Source organism: Heteronotia binoei, chromosome 4 (assembly GCF_032191835.1).
Source record: "Heteronotia binoei isolate CCM8104 ecotype False Entrance Well chromosome 4, APGP_CSIRO_Hbin_v1, whole genome shotgun sequence".
In the NCBI taxonomy this organism is placed as follows: Eukaryota; Metazoa; Chordata; class Lepidosauria; order Squamata; family Gekkonidae; genus Heteronotia; species Heteronotia binoei.
In genome coordinates this window covers 95420311-95442654 of record NC_083226.1, presented here as the reverse complement: position 1 = coordinate 95442654, position 22344 = coordinate 95420311, and positions in this window count along the sequence as shown.

Sequence of the window (22344 nt, the reverse complement as noted above, 5' to 3'; positions counted from 1 at the left end):
CTTGTTTTTTTTCCAGCCCATACGAATTCTGAAATTTTTCTTTGCCATCTATTAAATTGTTTTCCAGGTTTTCCAAGATATTTTCCAGGTTTATTCGCAACTTCAAAAGATTTCTGCCGTAGTCTCTTTAAAATCCATTCCAATTCTTTATTCAGCAAATGGCTCAGTTGGCTTTGTAATATTGTAATTTCTCTTATGATCTTCTTTTTCCCAGGTTGCTTTTCAGCTCTTTCTCTTCTTTACCAATTTCTTTCTGAATGTCTATCATTTGTTTATTTTTGGCTCTTTTGTCTTTGTTGTTCAATGTAATCAAAATGCCTCTCATTACTGCTTTGTATTCATCCCACACAATTCAAAACTGGGTATCTTCTTTTTAATTTATTTGAAAGAAGCATTTAGTTTCCTTTTCCAGAGACACCACTATTTCCTGTTTCTGTAGCAAATCCTCATTTATCCGCCACCTTAGAGTCTTTTTCCCTAATTTTGCAGACCACAATATTGGATTGCGATCTGCTCTTATTTTAGGAAGTATCTCTTATTTTCTTCATTAAAAGTCCAAGATCTTTTGTGGTCCAAATCATATCAACTCTCGAAATAGAGTTGTGCCTCACCGAAAAGTAAGTATAATCGTTCTTTGGGGTTTAATTCCCTCCATATATCCACTAAACTTTCTTGTTTTACCAATTCAAAGAATGATTTTGGTAATTTCTCTTCGTTATTTTTTTCTCAGTTCTGTCCAAAGTATTTTTCACTGTTCCATTAAAGTCTCTATTATCATAATTTGATCATACACCACTTGGTCTAATTGTTGCATTATATATTTTTTAAAAAGAGTCTTTTGCTCCATTTGGAGCATATACTCCCAGCAACAAAGTTCTTTTATAATTCAGTGTCACTTCTACCGCAATATATCTGCCATCATCATCTTTAAAAATTAATTTCAGGTCTAGTTCTTGTTTGATATAGAAAACTACTCCCCTTTTGCTCTTTAGTCAATGAAAAAAATTCCACACCCAGTTGTTTATTCCATAAAAAAATTGTAATCCGTTTGTTTGATGTGTACTTCTTGTAGACAAATTATGTTACATTTTTGTTTCCCAATCCAGTGAAAAGTTGCCCTTCTTTTTTGTGGTGAATTAAGTCCATTTATATTCCAAGATATTAAATTGTAATCCATAATGGTTTTTATTCTTTATCTGATTCCCCAAAGTCTTTATGCTCACTTAGAAAGCTTGTCATTTGCTGAGTTTCATAATTCTTACTTTACTGCCATCCACCTCCAGTGGGCTCTTGAGTTGTTTACTAAGAATCCTTCCCACCATGTCTCTTGTCACCAATTTTACCACCACATCTCTTGGTAACTTATTATTATTTTTTTTTTGCATATTCCAAATTTACCCTGTAAATATAATCATAATAATGATCAGTTCCTTCTGGGTCTTCTCCTAAGAAATTAGCAATAATTTCAATTATATATGACATTAAATCAGTAATGGTAGATTCAGGCACCCCTCTTAACCGTATTTGGTTCTCCATTAATTTACAATCAGCTAATCATGCTTTCTTCTACATTTTTTGCATAGTGGAATCTGCATGATCCATTCTTGTATCTAGGTCTTTCACCTTTTCTTCTACCTTCTGCATTTTCTGTAGAGCTGCTTGTGAGTCTTTTCTGAGATCTTCAATGTCTTTTTTAACTTCTTCTGCACTGGTCTCAATATCTTTTTTTAGTTCTATTTTTAGTTCTGTTTTTGTTACTCTAATTATCTTTGCCAATCTTGCTTCCATAGCATCCTTTGCTTCTTGCCATCCTGCTTTATCAGTCTTATCAGTTTTAAATTTAGCCATTCTCTCTTCTTCAAGTGACCCAGCCTTCGTTCGTATCTGCTTTGCTGCTGGACTTCCTGTTTGGCTTGGAAGGCAGACTGAAGCTCCCTATTAAGGGGGATTTTTATTTCTCTGTTCAGGGTATTAAAGACCTCTTCCAGGGGGTCTATGCCTATTAATTCCAGTTAAGAATTAATCCAAGATGATGTCAAGACCCTTGAGCTGTTGATATTGATTTGGAAAAGGTGGGGAGCCACCTTTTTTAAATCTTGATGTCTGGCATTATTAGAGGGACATCAAATCAGCATCTGCAGAGGATTAAAAAGTCATTAATTTGACTTAAGCCTGCCGGAATCCAGACACTTAAAGAAAGGACTTATAACTGCAAGATGATGAAAAGCCGAAGTGCCAAGAATATCTAATTAAGGTGCTTTTGATTTACACTTCTACTCTTAAGACTTTCTAAGCTTATCTAAAAATTGTGGGAGTTTATAAACAGAAGGAATTGAGGAGTGACTGGAGGAAGATGGTTGCCTGCCAATTTTGAACTTTTAAAACTTTGTTTATTTGGGGTTTGGCAAGGCTCGGGAAAAGAGAAGGATGTTTTGAAGAGTTGCGGTGGATGACGCAGGTGTTTTTCTTCTGGGGATATTATACACTTCTACAGGCTTTAAACATTATTGGAACTGATAAATGATTTGAGTTGAAAGATAACTGAATTAATGAAGATGGCAGTCTGCCAGAACTGAGTTTAACAGCTTTGAAAGAGCTAGGAAAAAATAGAGAAAGATTTTCTGAACGTTTGCAGCTGGGATCGGTGACGCAGACGAATTCCACATCCCTACCAATTTCAAAGACTGCGATATTTGATACGTGAACAGAGCAATTTGACCCAGGAAGTTAAAGGTTTTGACCAATTAAATAAAGTCTGTAAGGATTATAAAAGCTGTGACATTTGAACCAGGAAGGAATTAAAACAAAGATCAAGAAGGACCCCTCTAACCATAGAGAAAGAATGAGTGCCATTTTAAAGGGAAATAAAACTGTCAAATTGGTTAAAAATCAATATCTCAGCTTGGGAAGCTAAGAGAAAAACAGGACTAGTTTTGTTTGACACAGCAGACCCTAAGCTACTGGATTCTGTGTGGAACTTTGATTGGAAATTTTTTTTTAGTCTTGGTGGTTTTTTTATATGTCAGAAGGAAGGGTAACCCGTGCAAGGGCCCACTCATTTGACAAAATGCAATCTCAATTTGACGCCCTTGAGTGAAAATGTTAAAGGCAATGGATAAGATGCAATTGGCAATGAGAAAAGATCTAAAAAAGGAAGTTGGAGATCTCAGGAAAGATATTGAGGGCTTTAAGGATGAAATTAAGGACAGAGTTAAGGAGGTAGAGGAAAAAGTGGATATACATGCTTCTACTTTGTTAAAACTCCAAGAGAAGGTTACCATACATGATTGCAAGTTGATGGAAACACAAGTTCGTTTGAGAAGAGTACCTGAAGGGGAGGGGGCAAATCTAATGGATCACATGGTGAATATTATTACTGAATATTTAGAAGAAGATCCTGAAAAATTCAGAAGTATGTTGGATGGTGCTTACAGAGTTAACTCAGCATATGCAAAGAATAAAGGCCTACCAAGAGATATTGTTATAAGACTAAGGTCTAAAGATATAGCAGGGAAAATCTTAAACAAAGGTTTTCAAAAAGATTGGATCATAGAAGGGAGCAAAGTCAAAATAATGAAAGAGCTACCAAAACAAGTGATTAATGACAGGAAGAAATACAAGAAGTTAACAGACAAATTACGTACAGAGGGCACAAGATTCAGATGGATACTACCTGAAGGTCTTGGCTTTGAACAACATGGAATAAGGATTACAATAAAGAGCGAACAAGAGATGTATAGCTTTTTTGAAGAGAATAAAAAGTCTACATCATAATGGAGTACAAGTTACTATCTTGGAACATAAATGGACTAAATTCACCACAAAAAAGAAGAACAACATTTCATTGGATTAGAAAGCAAAAATGTAATATAATATGTTTACAGGAAGTTCATATACAACAAAAAGACCGTAAATTTTTGTGGAATAAAAATTTGGGACTGGAATTTTTCTCATTGGCGGAACAAAAGAAAAGAGGGGTAGTCTTTTATATTAAAGAACAATTACAACCAAAACTAATATTTAAAGATAAGGAAGGAAGATATATTGCTGTAGAAGTGATAATTGAGGCGAAAAAAAACATTATTATTAGGATTATATGCGCTCAATGGAGCGAAAGATAAGTTTTTTAAAGAAATTAATCGACAATTAGATGAAAAGACATATGACCAAATTTTGATGATGGGCGATTTCAATGGGACAATACAAAATAATATTGCTAGATCAAGTCAAAAGAAGAATGACAAAGAGGGGAAACTACCAAACTCTTTCTTTGAGTTGGTCAAACAAGAAAATTTGAAAGATATATGGAGAAAATCCAATCCTGAAGTAAGAGACTATACTTTCTTTTCAGCTAGACATAATTCTTTTTCTAGAATAGATATGTTATGGGGTTCCAAGACTTTGGGCCTTATAACTAAAAAAGTAGAGAATCTACCAAAGGTTTGTGCAGCCATAACCCAATATGTTGGATTACAAAATTGCAAACGAAAACAAGAAGATGGAGAATTAATGAGGACTTACTACAAGATAAAGATATTGTGACATTTTTAGAAAAGGAAACTGCGGCTTTCTTCCAAATAAATGAAACTGATGACATGGAATTTCAAACAGTATGGGACACTTATAAAGCAGTAATGAGAGGAATATTAATTACATTGAACAATAAAGATAAGAGGGCTAAAGAAGAACGGCTGTTAGCATTACAAAATGAAATAAGTAAAAAAGAAAGGGAATTGAAAAAAAGGCCTGGGAAAAAGAAATTAATAAAAGAAATTACAATATTACAATCACAAGTAAGACATTTGCTGAATAAAGAACTAGATTGGAACTTAAAAAGTCTGAAACAGAAATCGTTCGAAAGTGCGAATAAACCTGAAAAGTATTTGGCTTGGCAACTGAAGAAAAAGAAAGAAAATAAAACCATTAATAAAATTATGGCTGATGGAAAACCAATAGTAGATCAAGACGGAATTAAAAGAGATTTTTTTAAATATTATGCAAATTTATTTAAGGGTGTGAAAATAAAGAAAGGAAAAATGGAAGAGTATCTACGGAATTTTTAAGTGGCACCTTTGACTGAGTACATGAAAACGACTTTAAATGACCCAATAGAGAAAATTGTAATCGAAGCAGCAATAAAAGCAATGAAAGAATTTTATAAAATCCTCAAGGACAAGATAACACCCAAACTGCTGAAATTGTTAAACACGATAAGAGAAAATAGAAAAATTCCAAATACTCGGAAGGAAGCTGTAATTTCTTTGATTCCCAAAGAAGATAAAGATGTCACAAATTTAAAGAACTACAGACCAATTTCTTTGCTAAATAATGACTATAAGGTCTATACAAAAATTTTGGCAGAACAATTGAAGCAATATTTGATTAATTTTATAAAAAAAGACCAAGCCGGATTTCTTCCTAAAAGACAGATAAGAGACAATGTAAGAGCTGTTATAAATGTTGTGGAATATTATGAGAAACATCCAGAAAAGGAAGCGGCTTTATTTTTTGTGGACGCAGAAAAAGCCTTTGATAATTTAAATTGGGACTTTATGTTTGTAGTAATGGAAAAAATAAATTTAGGGGAACATTTTATAAAGAAGACGAAAGCAATATACACGGAACAATATGCAAAATTGTGTATAAATGCAGATCTTACAAAAGAGTTGAAGGTAAGCAAAGGTACAAGACAAGGATGTCCGTTATCACCATTGTTGTTTATAATGACTCTTGAAATTCTACTACAACAAATACAGAATGACAATGAAATAGAAGGATTAAAAATTAGAGGATTCTCTTATAAATATAAAGCCTTTGCAGATGATATTGTGTTTATAATAGAGAATCCGATCCAAGTGTCACTGTTGCTGTTAACTAAGATAAAAGAATATGGAGAATTAGCAGGACTATACATAAATAAAGAGAAATCGAAATTTTTATGTAAAAATATACAACCAAATAGACTTAAAGAATTGCAAATGGTGACGGGAAAATATCACCTTTTCTGCCCAGAACAGAGATTCTGATCTGCCTGTCTGCTGAAGAGCAGCTCAACCCTCCATGACCAAAACCGGAAGTCTCCCAGCTGTTATTTTTCAATTCAGGAAACTATTTTAATGAATGGGGCATTTTCAGTAAAGGTTTTAATGTATTTAACTTCTAAAATTATATCCCTCCATAGCTGCCATGGCAATGTTTAAGTTATAACATAAGAGGGAGGTCAACAGTTATAGATGAATTAAGGACAATTTATTGCCAGACTGAATTCATTTGAACTGTATTTAGTGGGATGCCTTTATTCTAGAGACTGTGTCTTGGTTTCCTTTGGCAGGCTTTCTACAATTTAATTGCTTTCTATGTCCAGAGCTCTCAAGCTGTATCTGTACTGTGATGATATTTTGTTTGGCTTTGGTTCACATTGCAAATACAGTTTCCACTGAGTCTGTATTTGCTTTGTGTTATTTTATCTTTTCAGTGCTCCCAGTCTAAATGTGTATTTTTTTTCCCTTGTACGTATAGGGACTACAATTTTTTTAGTAAATCCACCATTTCCCTAATGTATGGGAGTAGATTAGTTTTATACCATCCTAACAGATGCTTCTAATCTCTGGCACAACCTTCATCATGCACCTTAAGTAAAAAAGCTTTGTATTAGGAAGAAGGGAAGATTGGCAGTAGGGAATATAAATATTACTCACGTATTGCACAAGTATTTATCAAAAAGTCTGACATCCTGCATTCTTCATAAGGTGCCAACAATGACTAACAACATAACATAATAAAATACAATTAAAATAAACACAATTCTGGCAGAGAGAGTCACAGATCACAGTTGTAAAGAAGAGATCATCAGAGATCTGATTATGTAAGAAGGCACACAGGTTTCCTTGGGACTTGCATCTTGTGGTCTGGGGTTTAACAAGGGAGCTTGAACCCCTCTAGTTTGAGTTTCCAGAAAAAGGAAATAAAAGCTCCACATGAGCTGATGGCAGTGTATCTCAGTATCCTTCCTGCCATTGAAGAAATCCAGGTAAGCACCTTATTTTAATGTTTAAAAAACTTGAACAACTAAACCCTTATGAATGTAGAAAGCCAGCCAGAGAGAGGGGCTACCCAGTGTTTTGTGCATGTATGATTATCTGTCCATCAGGCAGGAATTGCTGGAGTGTGCTCAATGTGTGGAGCTCCTGGCTTTCAAAAAAGAAAGTTTGTTCCTTTGAAGTTTGGGTTGCCAACCTGGAGAAGAGGAGGGGGAGGGAGAGGAAGGCTTGTGGATGAGACTTCAGGGATCAACTAAAACAGTCCCACTCCTGTGCTGACAGCTCTTCTGCTATCATGGAGACTAAGAGTCTTGAAGTTGGAGGGCATCAGGCTGAGGAGGAGGGACCCCTTCTTCAGATGATGACCTAGTATCCTTTGGGGTTGGGAGAAGGTGGGCTTTTGGTAGTGGGAAATTTAGTTATTTGGATTTTGAATTCTTTGAAATTGTAACATTGCACCTCATCAAAGACAGCACAATCATCTGCGCTTTGAGAAAAAGCAAAAAAGGGAGCTGCTGAACAGGTGAATGTTTGACTTTTCTAAACTGCTGGGGGAAATTAGCTGAGGCTACTGTGTGGAAGGAAAAGTTCTGAAGGTGTGTATGCTTGCTGGGAAGTAAGAAACTGCTTTTTCTGTTTGTCTGTTTTGACTGGGCTGTAGCTGAGTGAAACTGATTGTGTCAGGTGATTGTTGTGGATTGGAAGTGTCTGTGTTGTCTGGTCCCACCTTTGAATTTGTAAGGCTGCATCTTGCCAGGGGCACAAGCCAAAGGGCTCTCGGCCTAGAAGCTCTAAAGGAAGTCCAGGAAGGACCAAGAAGCAAGGGCCCTTGTTTCCTTGTGTTCCGAGTAAGGTAAGTAGACTTTTCACAAGGAGAAAGGTAGTGACGTGTAAAGTCTGTGGGATGTTTGTATTTTTACCTGAGGGTAGCAGCAATTACACTTGCAGCAAGGGTAAGTTGGTAGCCCTGCTGGAGGAGAAGATACAGGGACATGATGCATGTTTGTTCACACTACAATATATAAAGGAAGGTGAAGATTTCCTTGACAGAATCTATGAAGTGCTCTTGAAAGGACAACAGGAGGAAGAGGAAAAGGTATCTCAGCAAATGAAACAGAACTCAACACAGGAGGAGGGTGTGTGAAAAAATGTAACTCCGCAGGAGCAGGAAAATCAGGAGATGTTCTGAGCCTCTGCTGCTAAGCAACCAGCTCCAGGATCTCCCCACAGATACTGATTCTGAACTATTGGAACAAGGGATACTTCCCCAGCCTCCATGAAGCTTGAAGGAACCTTCTCAGGATCCTGTGGATAAGAAGCCTGGAGCTTCTGCTCCCCAATACAGGAAGAGGAGGGTGCTGGTAATTGGAGATTCCTTGCTCAGAGGGGTAGAGTCCAACAGGCTCAATACTGGGTCAGATGCTTTTTAATTTGTTCAGTAATGATTTGTAGTGAAGTGACTAAGTTTGCAGATGGAACTAAATTGTTCAGAGTGGTGAATAACAAGGCATAGATGGAATTCTGCATTTGGGGCAAGTTGTGCTCTGTATTCTTGGGAGAGTGCAACAGTGGAATGGCTTCTAGTGTCCTGCCCTCGCTGGTGGACCTTTTTGGCCACTGTGTGACAGAGTGTTGGACTGGATGGGCCACTGGCTTGATCCAGCATGGCATCTCTTATATTCTTAGGGGTATAGGTTTGTGACAAGCATTTTAACTGTGACAAGAACATGGAAACTTGCCTGCCTGGTGTGAAGACTGCACACATCACAATCAGTCTAGAATGGTTGATAGATAATGCTGGGGAGGAGTCAGTGATTATGTTGCATATTGGCACCAATGTGTCTGAGAAAGTGTTTATGCACACAAAAACTCATGCCTTGAATAAAACTTTGTTGGTCTTAAAGGTGCCACTGGACTCAAACTTTATTCTGCTGCTTCACAGCTACCCTATTGACATCAATGACATTGGATAATGTAGTGTGGTTCTGTAAAATAGTTTTAGGTTATTAGGTAGAAAGTTAAAGGCCTGGACCTCAAAGGTAGCATTCCTACAATCCAGTTCCATGTACAGGGCCAGCTAGACAGGCACAAACTAGAGATCTCATCATGTAGATGAGAAAGTGGTGGAAAGATGGAAGGGTGTTGATTAGAGGTATGCATAATGGAATTCCAGAGCCAAAAATATACATGGAAATCACTATTTCAGTTGTAATGTTGAATTAGCATCCCATGATTCTTAGTGAAACAAAACAACTATTCCCCTGACCAAATCTGTGTTGTTTTCAAATTCACATGCTTACCAAGCTAGCAGCAGCATGGGAAATGGCATTCTTCCAACCAACTAGATCCCTGCAAGTGAGGTTCACAGACCAGTTTCATCCAGTACACATTTGGCATTATCTTCAATAACTGTTGCCTCAGAACCTGGGATTGGCCATCCATTGACAGAACAGTGTCAGCAGTGTTCATCCATGGAAACTCACCTAATTCATGGTCTCATAAAATTGAGTCCTGTTGTAGAATGTGCTTGAAATCTGAAGGGCCTTAGTGTTGGAAATATGCATCTGTTCTGTATGTCCTTTGCAATGTTCTAAAGTTCCAGTCACTATAGAGTTAACACTGTGCCTGATTCCCTATTGTCTGCATGACCTGGGAAGAAGATACTGACTGCTGTCAATCAAGGTCTAGATGCGGGAAAATCTGTTCTGTCTGTTTGATCAGTTAGTCAGGTGACTTCCTTTGTTCAGGCAGAGAGGTCAAGAAGAAGGAGGAAGTAGTCTCCATTAAGCATAATCTTCTAGTGTGAGGATGTAGTTCTATAATGTTTGATATTTTCACCTCCCAGTACCCTTTCCCTGTAGTAATAAATATGTTTTTGCTTTCATGTTAAATGCCTCTCAATGATTATTTCATCTAGTGATCCATTGCACGGTTTGAGATAAAGAAATAGAATTTCGAACAGAATTCCCTAACAAAATTGATAGCAGATCAGATGGTTCTTGGGTTTTGCCATCCAGCTGGTAGCTTATAGCATGGACTGTTTTTTGAACTCTAAATGATTTTTTTAAAATCTGGATCGCCTTTGAGAGCATTTTGAAAGCAATAGACAAAAAGCTGCTATGCTGTGCAGACAAGCCTCAATTTTAAAACAACACTTTTTTTCCCTCTTGCTATTACTGAGAGCATTCTGACTTAAATGAACTTTTGAATTCAGATTGTCTCAATCTGGAAATGCTGCTGCTTTTGTCTAACAGTCTCAGATGTGCTAGAAAGAGAATTTTTGGAGCTTTTAAACCTTTTTTCTGTGGATTACGTCGGAGACCTTGGAAGAGCCTTGTTGCAACCACACGCACACATTCAGCCACCTTTTCTCTCCAGTGAGGAAGGAAGAATCTTTAACCCTGCCCTGCCTGATTGCTGTGAAAAATGTCGAACCCAGAGAGAGGAGCCGCTGGATCTTCTGTTTCCACATCTTCAGGAACAGCCACTGCAAATCTTGGTTTTGGTACCCTGAGTAACCTACCAGTGATAGGATTTAGTACCCTGCTACACCCTGAAGTTAACCAAGAATAATTTCTCATTCTGGCTCTCTCTCTTAATGCAAAGACTTGAGATTTATGGAGCTGAAAGAGTTTTGTCTGAAAATCCCCCTGAGAATGAGCAAGAAAAATCAAATTTTAAAAGGCTAGATGGTTTTGCAAAAACGAGTTTGTCTGAGAGCAAAAGGAACTGCACCTTGCTTCAGTGGAAAAAGCAGTGTGCATAATGAAAGGTTTTTGGAGACAATATTCAGTGATATTATTGGGCCTATAAAAGCTTCGATTGGGAGAAATAATTTTTTTCTCAGTATTTACAAAGGCAAAGACAAAATATAGCACTGTCTATATGCTCAAATCAAAAGATGAGACTTTTGATCAATTTAAACAATATGTTGCCATGGTTAAAAACAGATTTGGGCATGCACCTCAAAGCTTGCTGACAGATGGAGGTGATGAATATTGCAATACTGAGTTTAAGAAGTTTCTGAAAGCAGAAGGGATTGAACACAAAGTGACTGTCCCACACACTCCACAGCAGAATGGGAGTGCAGAAAGACTTAATCGTGCGTTACAGGAAATAACCAGAGCAATGCTCATGCATTCTGGATTACCTAAAGGCCTGTGGGCTGAAGCTGTAAATACAGCACTGTATGTTCATAATAGAATACCTTCAAAAGTAACAGGAATTACTCTGTTCCAGGCTTGGTTTGGCAAGAAGCCAGGACTTAAGCATATTAAAACTTTTGGAGCAAAAGCCTATGCATATGTTCCTAGAGAAAATAGAGGGAAAGTTGATGCAAGGTCTGAGATTGGATTCATAGTAGGATATCCCTCAGTGGGAAGAGGCTACAGAGTCTATGATCCAAAGCTGAATAAGACCAACATTGTAATGTTGTGTTTGTGGATGATAGTGATTTGCCTAGAGCACCCTGTGTACCTGAATCTGATCCTGAGGTCACTGATGATGCTTCTGAAGATTGGTGTACATGGTTACCTGTAGTAACCACTGGTGAACCGGCAGGTCTACCTTCTGAAGACTCTACTGAACCAGAAGGGGAAACGGAGACTGCACCGCAGGCAGCGACAGAACCTCCACTCATTTTAAGGATAGGAGCACAAAAGGGCAACCACCACAGAAATATGGATACTGTGACACTGTGAGATCTATAGAGACTGTGAAACCTAAAGAGGAACCCAAGAGCTGGAAACAAGTGTGTGATTTACCTAATGAAGAAAAGGAGAAATGGATTCAAGCAATGGAACAAGAGATACTATCTATTTATGAAAAAGATATATGGACTCTTACAAAGCTACCTGCAGGAAGAAAGCCTGTTGAATGCAAATGGGTCTACAAAATAAAGTACAAAGATGATGGAACTATAGACTTGTACAAAGCAAGGCTAGCAGCCAAAAGCTATGCACTAGAACTTGGAACTGATTATTCTGAGACTTTTGCACCAGTTATCAATAGTGCTACACTTAAAACACTACTGAGTGTGGCAGCATCTAGAAATATGCATGTAGAGCACCTAGACATTAAGACAGCGTTTCTTAATGGTGAGTTATCAGAGGAAATCTATATGGAAATACCTGAAGGTTTTCAAGTCCCTGGCAAAGAGAACTGTTGTTTTCACAGGACTGTATGGTTTGAAACAGGCCACAAAAAGCTGGTATGACAAAATAACTGGACTACTATAGCAACAAGGATTTGAGCAAGGGAAAGCTGAACCCTGTATGTACACTAGACTTAAAGATGGAGAATATCAATACATTCTGGTTTACGTTGATGAGTTGGTTGTGATCTGCAAGAACAAAGAGGATATTAAAGACATTGTTGAAAAGCTGAACAAAGAGGTCGATGTCAAAAGACTTGGAGATGTTAAACACTATCTGGGAATGCAGATTGAGAGACTCAAGGATGGAATCTTTCAACAGTGCCAAAGACGAAAGATTATGGACTTTATAGAATCTCTTGGCATGAGAGACTGTAAAGAATCTAAGATACCTCTTGAACCGGCATACCTGAGAGCTCAGGTTGGTCAACCACTCAAAGACATTGGAGAGTACAGAGAAGCTATAGGAAAACTCCTGTACCTGAGTAAAACTACCAGACCTGATATTACAGCTGCTGTTGGAATATTGAGCAGAAAGGTATGTTCGCCTAATCACCATGAGTGGAATGCAGTAAAGAAACTTGCCAGATACTTAAAAGGAACTATGGACTTAAGACTGATCACTGAACCTTCTGAGATTCCCAGACTAGTTGGATACATGGATGCCAACTATGCAGAAAAATCATGCAATTACAGATCAACCAGTGGATACTTGTTCTTCTATGGAAATGGACTTGTAGAATGGACTAGCAGAAAACAGACTATAATAGCACAGTCTACAGCAGAAGCTGAGTGTGTGTCAGCAGCCAGTGCCTGCAGTGAACTTGAATGGATTTTTCATCTGCTGAAAGACTTCAAGATAAAAGAACCTGTACCTATTGTAATGTTTGAAGATAATCAAGCATGTATTGCTATATGTAAAGCAGAAAGTAGAACAGCCAGAAGTAGATTTATTGGTATTAAATGTGAGCTAGTGAAAGATCTACACCAGAAGGGGCTGATTAAGATAGAATATTGTTGTACAGAAGCTATGGTAGATGATATACTTACAAAACCATTACCTTGTGCTTGATTTGAATGTTTACGTGAAATGATGAATCTAGTTGATGTGAATGTTACAGTGAATAATGAGTAATGACTATTTATTTTTATTTATTTATTCCGAGATTTATATCCTGCCCTTCCCACGAGTGGCTCAGGGCGGCTTACAACAAACAATAAAACAATAAAATCGGAACAAAGTAATTACATTTAAAATCAAGCATTTAAAAACCTAAAAACCTTAAAATTTTTTAGCATTAAAACTATACAGTAATCACAGAAATCTAGAAAGCTATATTTATCCAGTCAGGTGTAGGCTAACCGGAAGAGGGTCGTCTTACAGGCCCTGCGGAACTGAGTAAGGTCCCGCAGGGCCCTCACCTCTTCCGGTAGCTGGTTCCACCACATAGGGGCCATTGTAGAAAAGGCCCTGTCTCTAGTTGTCTTGAGATGCACTTCCTTGGACCCGGGGATGTTGAGAAGATTTTGAGTCCCAGACCTCAGTACTCTCTGGGGAACGTGTGGGGAGAGACGGTCCCTCAGGTAGGCAGGTCCCAGGCCATATAGGGCTTTAAAGGCAATGACCAGCAACTTGTACCGGACCCGGTATGTTATTGGGAGCCAGTGCAGAGCCCGAAGACCCGGCCGAATGTGCCCCCATCTTGGGAGGCCCAGTAACAGCCGGGCCGCGGCATTCTGCACCAGCTGCAATTTCCGGGTCCAGCACAGGGGCAGCCCCATGTAGAGGGCATTGCAGTAATCCAACCTCGAGGTGACCGTAGCATGGATCACTGTTGCTAGGTCGTCGGGGTCCAGGAAGGGGGCCAACTGCCTTGCCCGTCTAAGATGAAAAAACGCGGACTTGGCAGTGGTCGCTATCTGAGCCTCCATCTTTAGGGATGGCTCCAGTAGCACCCCCAGGCTGCTGACCCTGTCCACTGGCCTCAGCGGTACACCGCCAAAAGCTGGCAGGGGGATTTCCCCCCCCCCCGGTCCCCGACGGCCCAAACAAAGGACCTCTGTCTTCGCAGGATTCAGTGTCAGTCCACTCAGTCTGAGCCACTCAGCCACGGCCTGTAATGCCTGATCTAGGTTCTCTGGGGCGCAGACCAGTCGGCTGTCCATAAGTAGATAGAGCTGGGTGTCATCAGCATACTGGTGGCACCCCAGCCCATACCTTCGGGCAATCTGGGCAAGAGGTCGCATATAGATGTTGAATAACATCGGGGAGAGAACCGCTCCCTGGGGCACCCTGCAGTTAAGTGAGCGCCTCTGGGATAGTTCCCCCCCAATCGCGACCCTTTGTCCCCGACCTTCAAGGAAAGAGGAAAGCCACTGCAAGGCCAGCCCCTGAATCCCCGCGTCGGCGAGGCAGCAAGTCAGCAACTGATGGTCGACCGTATCGAACGCCGCCGATAGGTCCAACAACATCAGTACCGCCGAGCCACCCCGATCCAGATGCCGTTGAAGGTCATCCACCAGGGCAACCAACACCGTCTCCGTCCCATGACCTGGGCGAAAGCCGGACTGAAGTGGGTCAAGGATGGAAGCGTCCTCCAGGAAAGTCTGTAGCTGCCTCGCCACTGCCCTCTCAATAAGTTTGCCCAAGAAGGGCAAGTTTGAGACCGGCCTATAGTGTGCCAATTGGGCCGGGTCTAGAGATGGTTTTTTTAGGAGGGGACGGACCACAGCCTCTTTAAGTGGAGCTGGAAAAAGCCCTTCCATTAGGGATCTGTTTATGATATCCCATATAGGATATCTGAGATCCCCCTGGCAAGATTTAATAAGCCAGGAAGGGCATGGGTCCAGTTTACAAGTTGTTGGGTGGGCAGATGAGAGGATCCTGTCGACTTCCTCCAGGCTGAGGGGGCTGAAACCATCCAGGATATAATCCGAAGACATGCTCGGGGCCTCGGTTGTGTTAACTGTCTCAAAGTTGACGGGGAGGTCGAGACGGAGTGATGCGATCTTGTCCGCAAAATAGTTCGCAAAAGCCTCACAGCCTATCTCCAATTCACTAGAATTTGGTCTGCCCTGGGGCAGGGTAGTCAGGTCTCGAATTATCTCAAACAATTGTGCCGGGCGCGAAGTTGCGGACGCAATCTTAGCCGCAAAGTATGTCTTCTTTGTGGATTTGATTGCTATCTCATAGGTCTTCAAACTCTCTCTATAAGATGTTCGGGTCACTTCATCTCGAGTACGCCGCCATAGCCTCTCTAGTCGTCTGAGGTCCCGCTTCAATTGCCACAATTTCTGGTTGAACCAGGGAGACGGTTTGAGGCGGGGGCACAGAGGACGCCTACGCGCGATCTCCTCGATAGCCCTGGAGAGTCCATCGTTCCAGGACTCAACCAGAGCCTCCAGGGAATCGCCAGTGGGCCAGGTATCCCGCAGGGCTGTCAGGAACCGTTCCGGGTCCATCAGGTTCCGCGGGCGAGCCACAATATGCTCTCCGCCTAAGCGGGTTTGGGGTGGCATATCCATACGAGCCTTGAGGGCAAAGTGATCCGACCATGGCACTGCTTCCATTGCAATATCGTTCACTTGCACTCCCGTTGCGAAGACCAGGTCTAACATGTGTCCCGCCTGATGAGTGGACGTTGTAACAACCTGGGAGAGTCCTATTGAATGGATAATGACTTGCACATTTGGCATTGAGACGGGGTGTTGGAAATATGTATCTGTTTGCAATGTTGTAAAGTTCCAGTCATTATAGGGTTAACACTGTGCCTGATTCCCTATTGTCTGCATGACCTGGGAAGAAGATACTGACTGCTGTCAATCAAGGTCTAGATGCGGGGAAACCTGTTTTGTCTGTTTGGTCAGTTAGTCAGGTGACTTCCTTTGTTCAGGCAGAGAGGTCAAGAAGAAGGAGGAAGTAGTATCTATTAAGATGATCTTCTATTGTAAGGACGTAGTTCTATAGTGTTTGTTATTTTCACCTCCCAGTACCCTTTCCCTGTAGTAATAAATATGTTTTTGCTTTCATGTTAAATTTATTTATTTATTTATTTATTCGATTTATATCCCGCCCTACCCCACCAAGGCGGGCTCAGGGCTGCTTACAATACAAAATGCTAACAAAAGATCAGTTTAAAATGCATTAATAATTATACAATAAAATACATAAAAATACATAAAACTCACATCAATATGCTACTATGCTACCTCTTCCTTAAATCAATTCTTCAAGTATTCCAGTGTTCAATATTCTGATGTTCATAATTTTAAATATTCAGGCATCCCGATATCAATCAGTTGTATGCCAACCGGAAGAGGGCTATTTTACAGGCCCTGCGGAACTGTTCAAGATTCCGCAGGGCCCTCACCTCCTCCGGGAGCTGGTTCCACCAACAGGGGGCTGCAATCAAAAAGGCCCTGTCTCTGGTCGCTTTCAGATGGGCCTCCTTTGGCCCAGGGATTATAAGGAGGTTCTGAGACCCCGATCTCAGCACTCTCTGGGGAACATGTGGGGAGAGACGGTCCCTAAGGTAGGTAGGTCCCAGGTCATAAAGGGCTTTAAAGGCCATAACCAGCAGCTTGTACCGAACTCGGTATGTTATCGGCAGCCAATGCAGTCCCTGGAGCCCCGGCTGAATGTGCTCCCGTCTAGGGAGCCCTAACAACAGCCGGGCAGCAGCATTCTGCACTAGCTGCAACTTCCGGGTTTGGCACAGAGGCAGCCCCATGTAGAGGGCATTGCAGTAGTCCAGCCCGAGAAGCAGAAGATGATATTGTATATATATCCCGCCCTCCACTCCGAATCTCAGAATCTCAGAGCAGCTCACAATCTCCTTTATCTCCCTCCCCCACAACAGACACCCTGTGAGGTGGGTGGGGCTGAGAGGACTCTCGCAGCAGCTGCCCTTTCAAGGACAACCTCTGCCAGAGCTATGGCTGACCCAAGGCCATTCCAGCAGGTGCAAGTGGAGGAGTGGGGAATCAAACCCGGTTCTCCCAGATAAGAGTCCGCACAATTAACCACTACACCAAACTGGCTCGAGGTGACCATTGCATGGATCACTGTTGCCAGATTGCCGTTCTCCAGGAAAGGGGCCTGCTGCCTTGCCCGCCTAAGATGAAAAATGCGGACTTGGCAGTGGCTGCTATCTGGGCCTCCATAGTTAGAGTAGGCTCCAATAGCACCCCCAGGCTCCTAACCCTGTGCGCCGCTGTGCGAGGCACACCATCGAGGGCCGGTAAGGGAATCTCTCTCCCTGGACCACGGCGACCCAAGCAAAGGACCTCTGTCTTCGCTGGATTTAGTTTTAGCCCGCTCAGCCTGAGCCATCTAGACACGGCTTGCAATGCCAGGTCCAGGTTTTCTGGGACACCGGCAGGCTGGCTGTCCATAAGCAGATAGAGCTGGGTGTCATCAGTGTACTGGTGGCAATCCAGCCCATATCTCTGGGCAATCTGGGCAAGAGGACGCATGTATATGTTAAACAACATCGGGGAAAGAACTGCTCCCTGAGGGACCCCGCAATCAAGCGGGCACCTCTGAGACAGTTCACTCCCAATCGCCACTCTTTGTCCCCGACCCTTGAGGAAAGAGGCAAGCCATTGTAAAGCCAACCCCTGAATCCGCACGTCGGCGAGACGGCGGGTCAGCAACCAATGGTCGACCATATCGAACGCTGCCGATAGGTCTAACAACATCAGTACCGCTGAGCCGCCTCGGTCCAGATGCCGCTGAAGATCATCTACCAGGGCAACCAGCACTGTCTCCATCCCATGACCCGGGCAGAAGCCCGACTGATGGGAGTCGAGGACGGAAGCATCCTCTAGGAAACTCTGTAGTTGCAACGCCACTGCCCTCTCAATGAGTTTACCCAAGAAGGGTAAATTTGAGACCGGCTGATAGTGTGCCAATTCGGCCGGGTCTAATGTTGGCTTTTTAAGAGGGGGCGGACCACTGCCTCCTTAAGAGGTGTTGGAAATTGCCCTTCCATCAGGGGTCTAGGTGCAATCTCGTCGATGGCCCTGGAGAGCCTATCATTCCAGGACTCCACCAGATCATCAAGGGAATTGCCAGAGGGCCAGGGATCCCGTAGAGCCATCTGGAACCATTCAGGGTCCATCTGGCTCCGTGGGTGAGCTAAAATACGCTCGCCGCCTAAACGGGCTTGGAGTGGAATATCCACATGAGCCTTAAGGGCATGGTGGTCCAACCATGGCACTGTCTGAGCAGTAATATCGTCCACTAAAATTCCCGCCGCGAAGATCAAGTCTAACATGTTCCCCGCCTGGTGGGTAGGCGTTGTAACAAACTGGGAGAGTCCTAGCGTCGCCATGGATGACACTAGGTCCGTCGCTTGACTAGAGGACATGTCATCGGCATGGACATTGAAGTCACCCAGGATCAAAAGCCTTGGGTACTCCAATGCCCAGCCTGCTACGGCCTCCATCAGGGACGGTAAGGCGTCGGCCGGTGCGTTAGGCAGTCGGTACACCAGCCAAACCGCCAACCCCTCCCCAACGTCCCACGCCAAACCGGCACATTCAATGCCCTTGATCTCCGGGGGCGAGAGAGCCCGAAAGGAGTAAACCTCTCGTATGAGTATAGCCACCCCTCCCCCTCACCCGCTAGTCCAGGACTGGTAAAAGACCGAGAATCCTGGGGGAGCCAACTGGGAGAGAACTACAGTCTCCCCCTCGCGCACCCAGGTCTCGGTCACGCATGCCAGGTCCATATCCAGTTCAGACAGGAACTCCCGAAGGGTAGAAGTCTTATTATTGATGGACCTGGCATTGCATAACACCAGTGACGGAGATGAATAATTTAATCTGGCCCTACTACCTGCCACCGTCGGGATGGGACGTAGGCTGGAAGGGGGTCGAGCCCTGTCATGTCTCAGCCTCCTTCCCTTATAATTCCGCCTAGTCCCACCGTCATACCTTCCCCTCCCCAGGAGTACTGGAATCCCCAGGCCAGTCATCTCCTGGTTGTGTCCGCTCCAACTGATGAAATACTTGAAGTTGAAACTGCCCCCTCCTCAACCCTCCTCTTCTCAGCCGATCTATTTATAAAAGCTAATCTGCCAATCGCTCTAATAGTTATTTAATTAAAAGCCCCACCCCAAATCTTCCCAATAAATCATTAGTTAAAAGTTAATTTATTATCTAGTTCTAAAAGCTCCTTAATTGTAAAACCCTACCAATAAATAAATACTCTTCCCAAATTAATTTGCCACAGATAAAGTTTTCTCAGTTTAGCTAATTAATTAATAATCAACATCTAATTTAAATAACTAACAATTTAACCACAGTCCATATTATTAAATTGGCAATTTTAGATCCACTGAGGTAAGGGTTAAAACAAGGGACATAAATAGGGTGAATAAAGTGCGATAGTTTTAAAGTGGTAGTGCCTATAATGCGCAATGTTCTTTTTCCTGTTCTTGCCATGTCTTTATCTCTGGGCGCGCCGGTGTCCATGTGGAGCCCGTTCTTTCTTTGGGTGGTAGTTGAGAGTAGTTAGGAATGTTCTTATACAGGGCTGTCGAGCCGTCTGGCAGGTCTTGGCAGCCTGCTGCGCAGCCTCGAGGGCCGGGTGTGTGTGTAAGCCTCCCTGCGCCCCTTTCGTCGCACAGCTGCCGCCTCCACCGCCCTCAGGGACCCTAAAGATCTCAGGCGCCGTACCAGCCTGTCGGATCAGTCCCTTCAGATGTTCCTCCTGTCCTTTCGCACCGCTCGCCCCAGTTCGTCGCTCACACACGGAGGGGGGGGGATGGGAGGAAAGTCCGAGCCAGTCGTCCCGTCAGCAGCCTCTACTGCCTTGGTACTTCGCCTCGCCCCCCGGAGTTCAGCCAAACGGGCCACACCCAGCACACGGCCCGCGGCCGGCCCACACCTCCAGCGACTCAGGCGCGGCAGACCACGCTGCCCGCTTCCGCTCTCCGCCCAACTCCACTCCGGCTCAGCCCACACCTGTCAATGATTATTTGATCCAGTGATCCATCGCACTGTTTGAGATAAAGAAATAGAATTTCAAACAGAATTCCCTAACACTTGGGATGAGAGGGAGGATTGTATTCTGTGAGAATATGGTGGCATTATGGTCAATTACTTCTGCCCCAAACCCTGTAATTGACTGTCACTGAAAAGAATAGTGTCTGCAGGGGAAATATTTAAGGATTGACAAAAATACAAGAATGCCCACTAGGAACAAAAGGCCCATTGGATATAATGGGAGTCAGGAATGTCAATTGATTTGCATGGGCTCCATTGAAACACAGGACAGAAAAGCTGCCATGAAAATACAGAAGGGATTTGGAGAAATCTGCTCCAGGCCTAGCATAACAGCCCTCAAAGTGGAATGCTGGTCATGGGACGTTAGGGTTGCCCATAGGAAGGGAGACTAACAGGATTCTAGTACCACTTGGGGAGCTGTTATTCCCATTGCAGAACAATTTGCTACTCAGGAATTGTCATTCCACTCTAGGTCTGTCATTCCGGTCTCAGAGCACTGATACCAGTCACTGGGACTGTTATTCCACTCTGGGAGCCATCATTCCAGGCCCAAAGCAGTTTATCCAGCCCCAGGGAACATTATTAGAATCATATGATTATAGAGGGACTTCCGGGGGAGGAAAATGTCGAGCTGAGCTGTCTCTCATAACAGGACCAGGCTGGAACTTCTGTTCAGGGCAGTGGAAGGCAAATTAATGCCTACTGCCTACTTTTCTCAGTTAGAGAATAGTCCAAGACATGCACAGAAAACTTTGAAGAGATTTACCTTGGCTTAAAGGGAGCCCTGAAGCAGGTCTTCTTTGAGGCTTTGAGGGGTCTCAGGGGAAGTTGCATAGTCATCGTCTGCAGAAGTGCCCAGAGTCATTTATTTGACATAAGCTCGTCAGGATCCTAACCTTCTTGGACATTGCTAAGCATCTAAAGCTTTGAAAGACCAGGGGAAACTTGGATAATTGGAAGAAAAGGTACAGAAATTTTTTTTTTCATTCCGGAGCTATTTATAGCTTAAAGGGACAAAAATAAAAGGTGGGAAAAGGAAATATAGAGAGCTTGGGAGAAGAGGACGGAAGGGGTGAAATTTGGATTTTATAAATATAAAGGACAGTGTTAAAACTGCTAAAAAGTGAGAAGGAATTTGTTTTGTCTACTTGCGGTTTGGAAGTAAAAGCAACATCGTCATACTGGAACAGACCTGCAGCACATCTGAGCAAGACAGGAAATACGTCAAGTATCACGAGATCTCCTTGTGAGTTGGTGGCAACAAGAACAGGAAGCAGTAGAAAGAAAACCTACTCTAGCAATATATACCATTGAGAAACATCGGCGGCCATTGCTGGGAGGCTAAATTAAAAATATTGTTTTTAAAAGAATTCGGGACATTAAAAATTGTTGGAATCAACTGAAAAGAGGGTAAGAAGATCAGTACTATTGGTCATATTTTCTGTGGGCTCCTAGGAAATTTTTAAAAGGAAAGAGAAATTTTAAGAAGTAGTAAAAAGTTGTGGCCGCCATTTTGGAAATTTTAAAGACTTTTAAAATAAATATCTGGACTTTGGGGGCTCAGAGGATAGCGAAATTGAGCTTGCCATAAAGGGCAAGTCCTAATATTTTGAACCTGATAGTCAGATTGAAAAATGGGGAGGTCAAAAATTTCGTCATTTTTTGAAGGTTTTAAATTTTTTAAAAATTCATATCTTGGCCTAGGAAGCTCAGAGGAAGATGAAATAAAGCTTATTATAAAAAGCAAGCCCAAATCTTTTGAACCTGACAGTTAAATTTGAAATTTGTGAGATTAAAATTTTTGGTATTTTTTTTTCTCTCTAAATGTCTGAAGCCAAGCAGATCTGACACAGGGCTCTTTCATTAGAGAAAATGCAGGAACAATTGGATGCCATGGAAGCCAGAATAATGAAAGGAGTTAGAAAGATGATACATGAATCAAAAGAAAAAATTATTGCAGAGATGAGAAAAGACATGGAAGATCTCAAAAAGGAGACTGGGGAAACAGTTAAGAAAGTGCAGGAGGTAGAAGGAATAATGAAAGTATATGATACCACCTTGTTGAAAATTCAAGAAAAAGTGACAATTCATGACTGCAAATTGATGGAAACTCAGATACGTCTGAGAGGAGTACCTGAA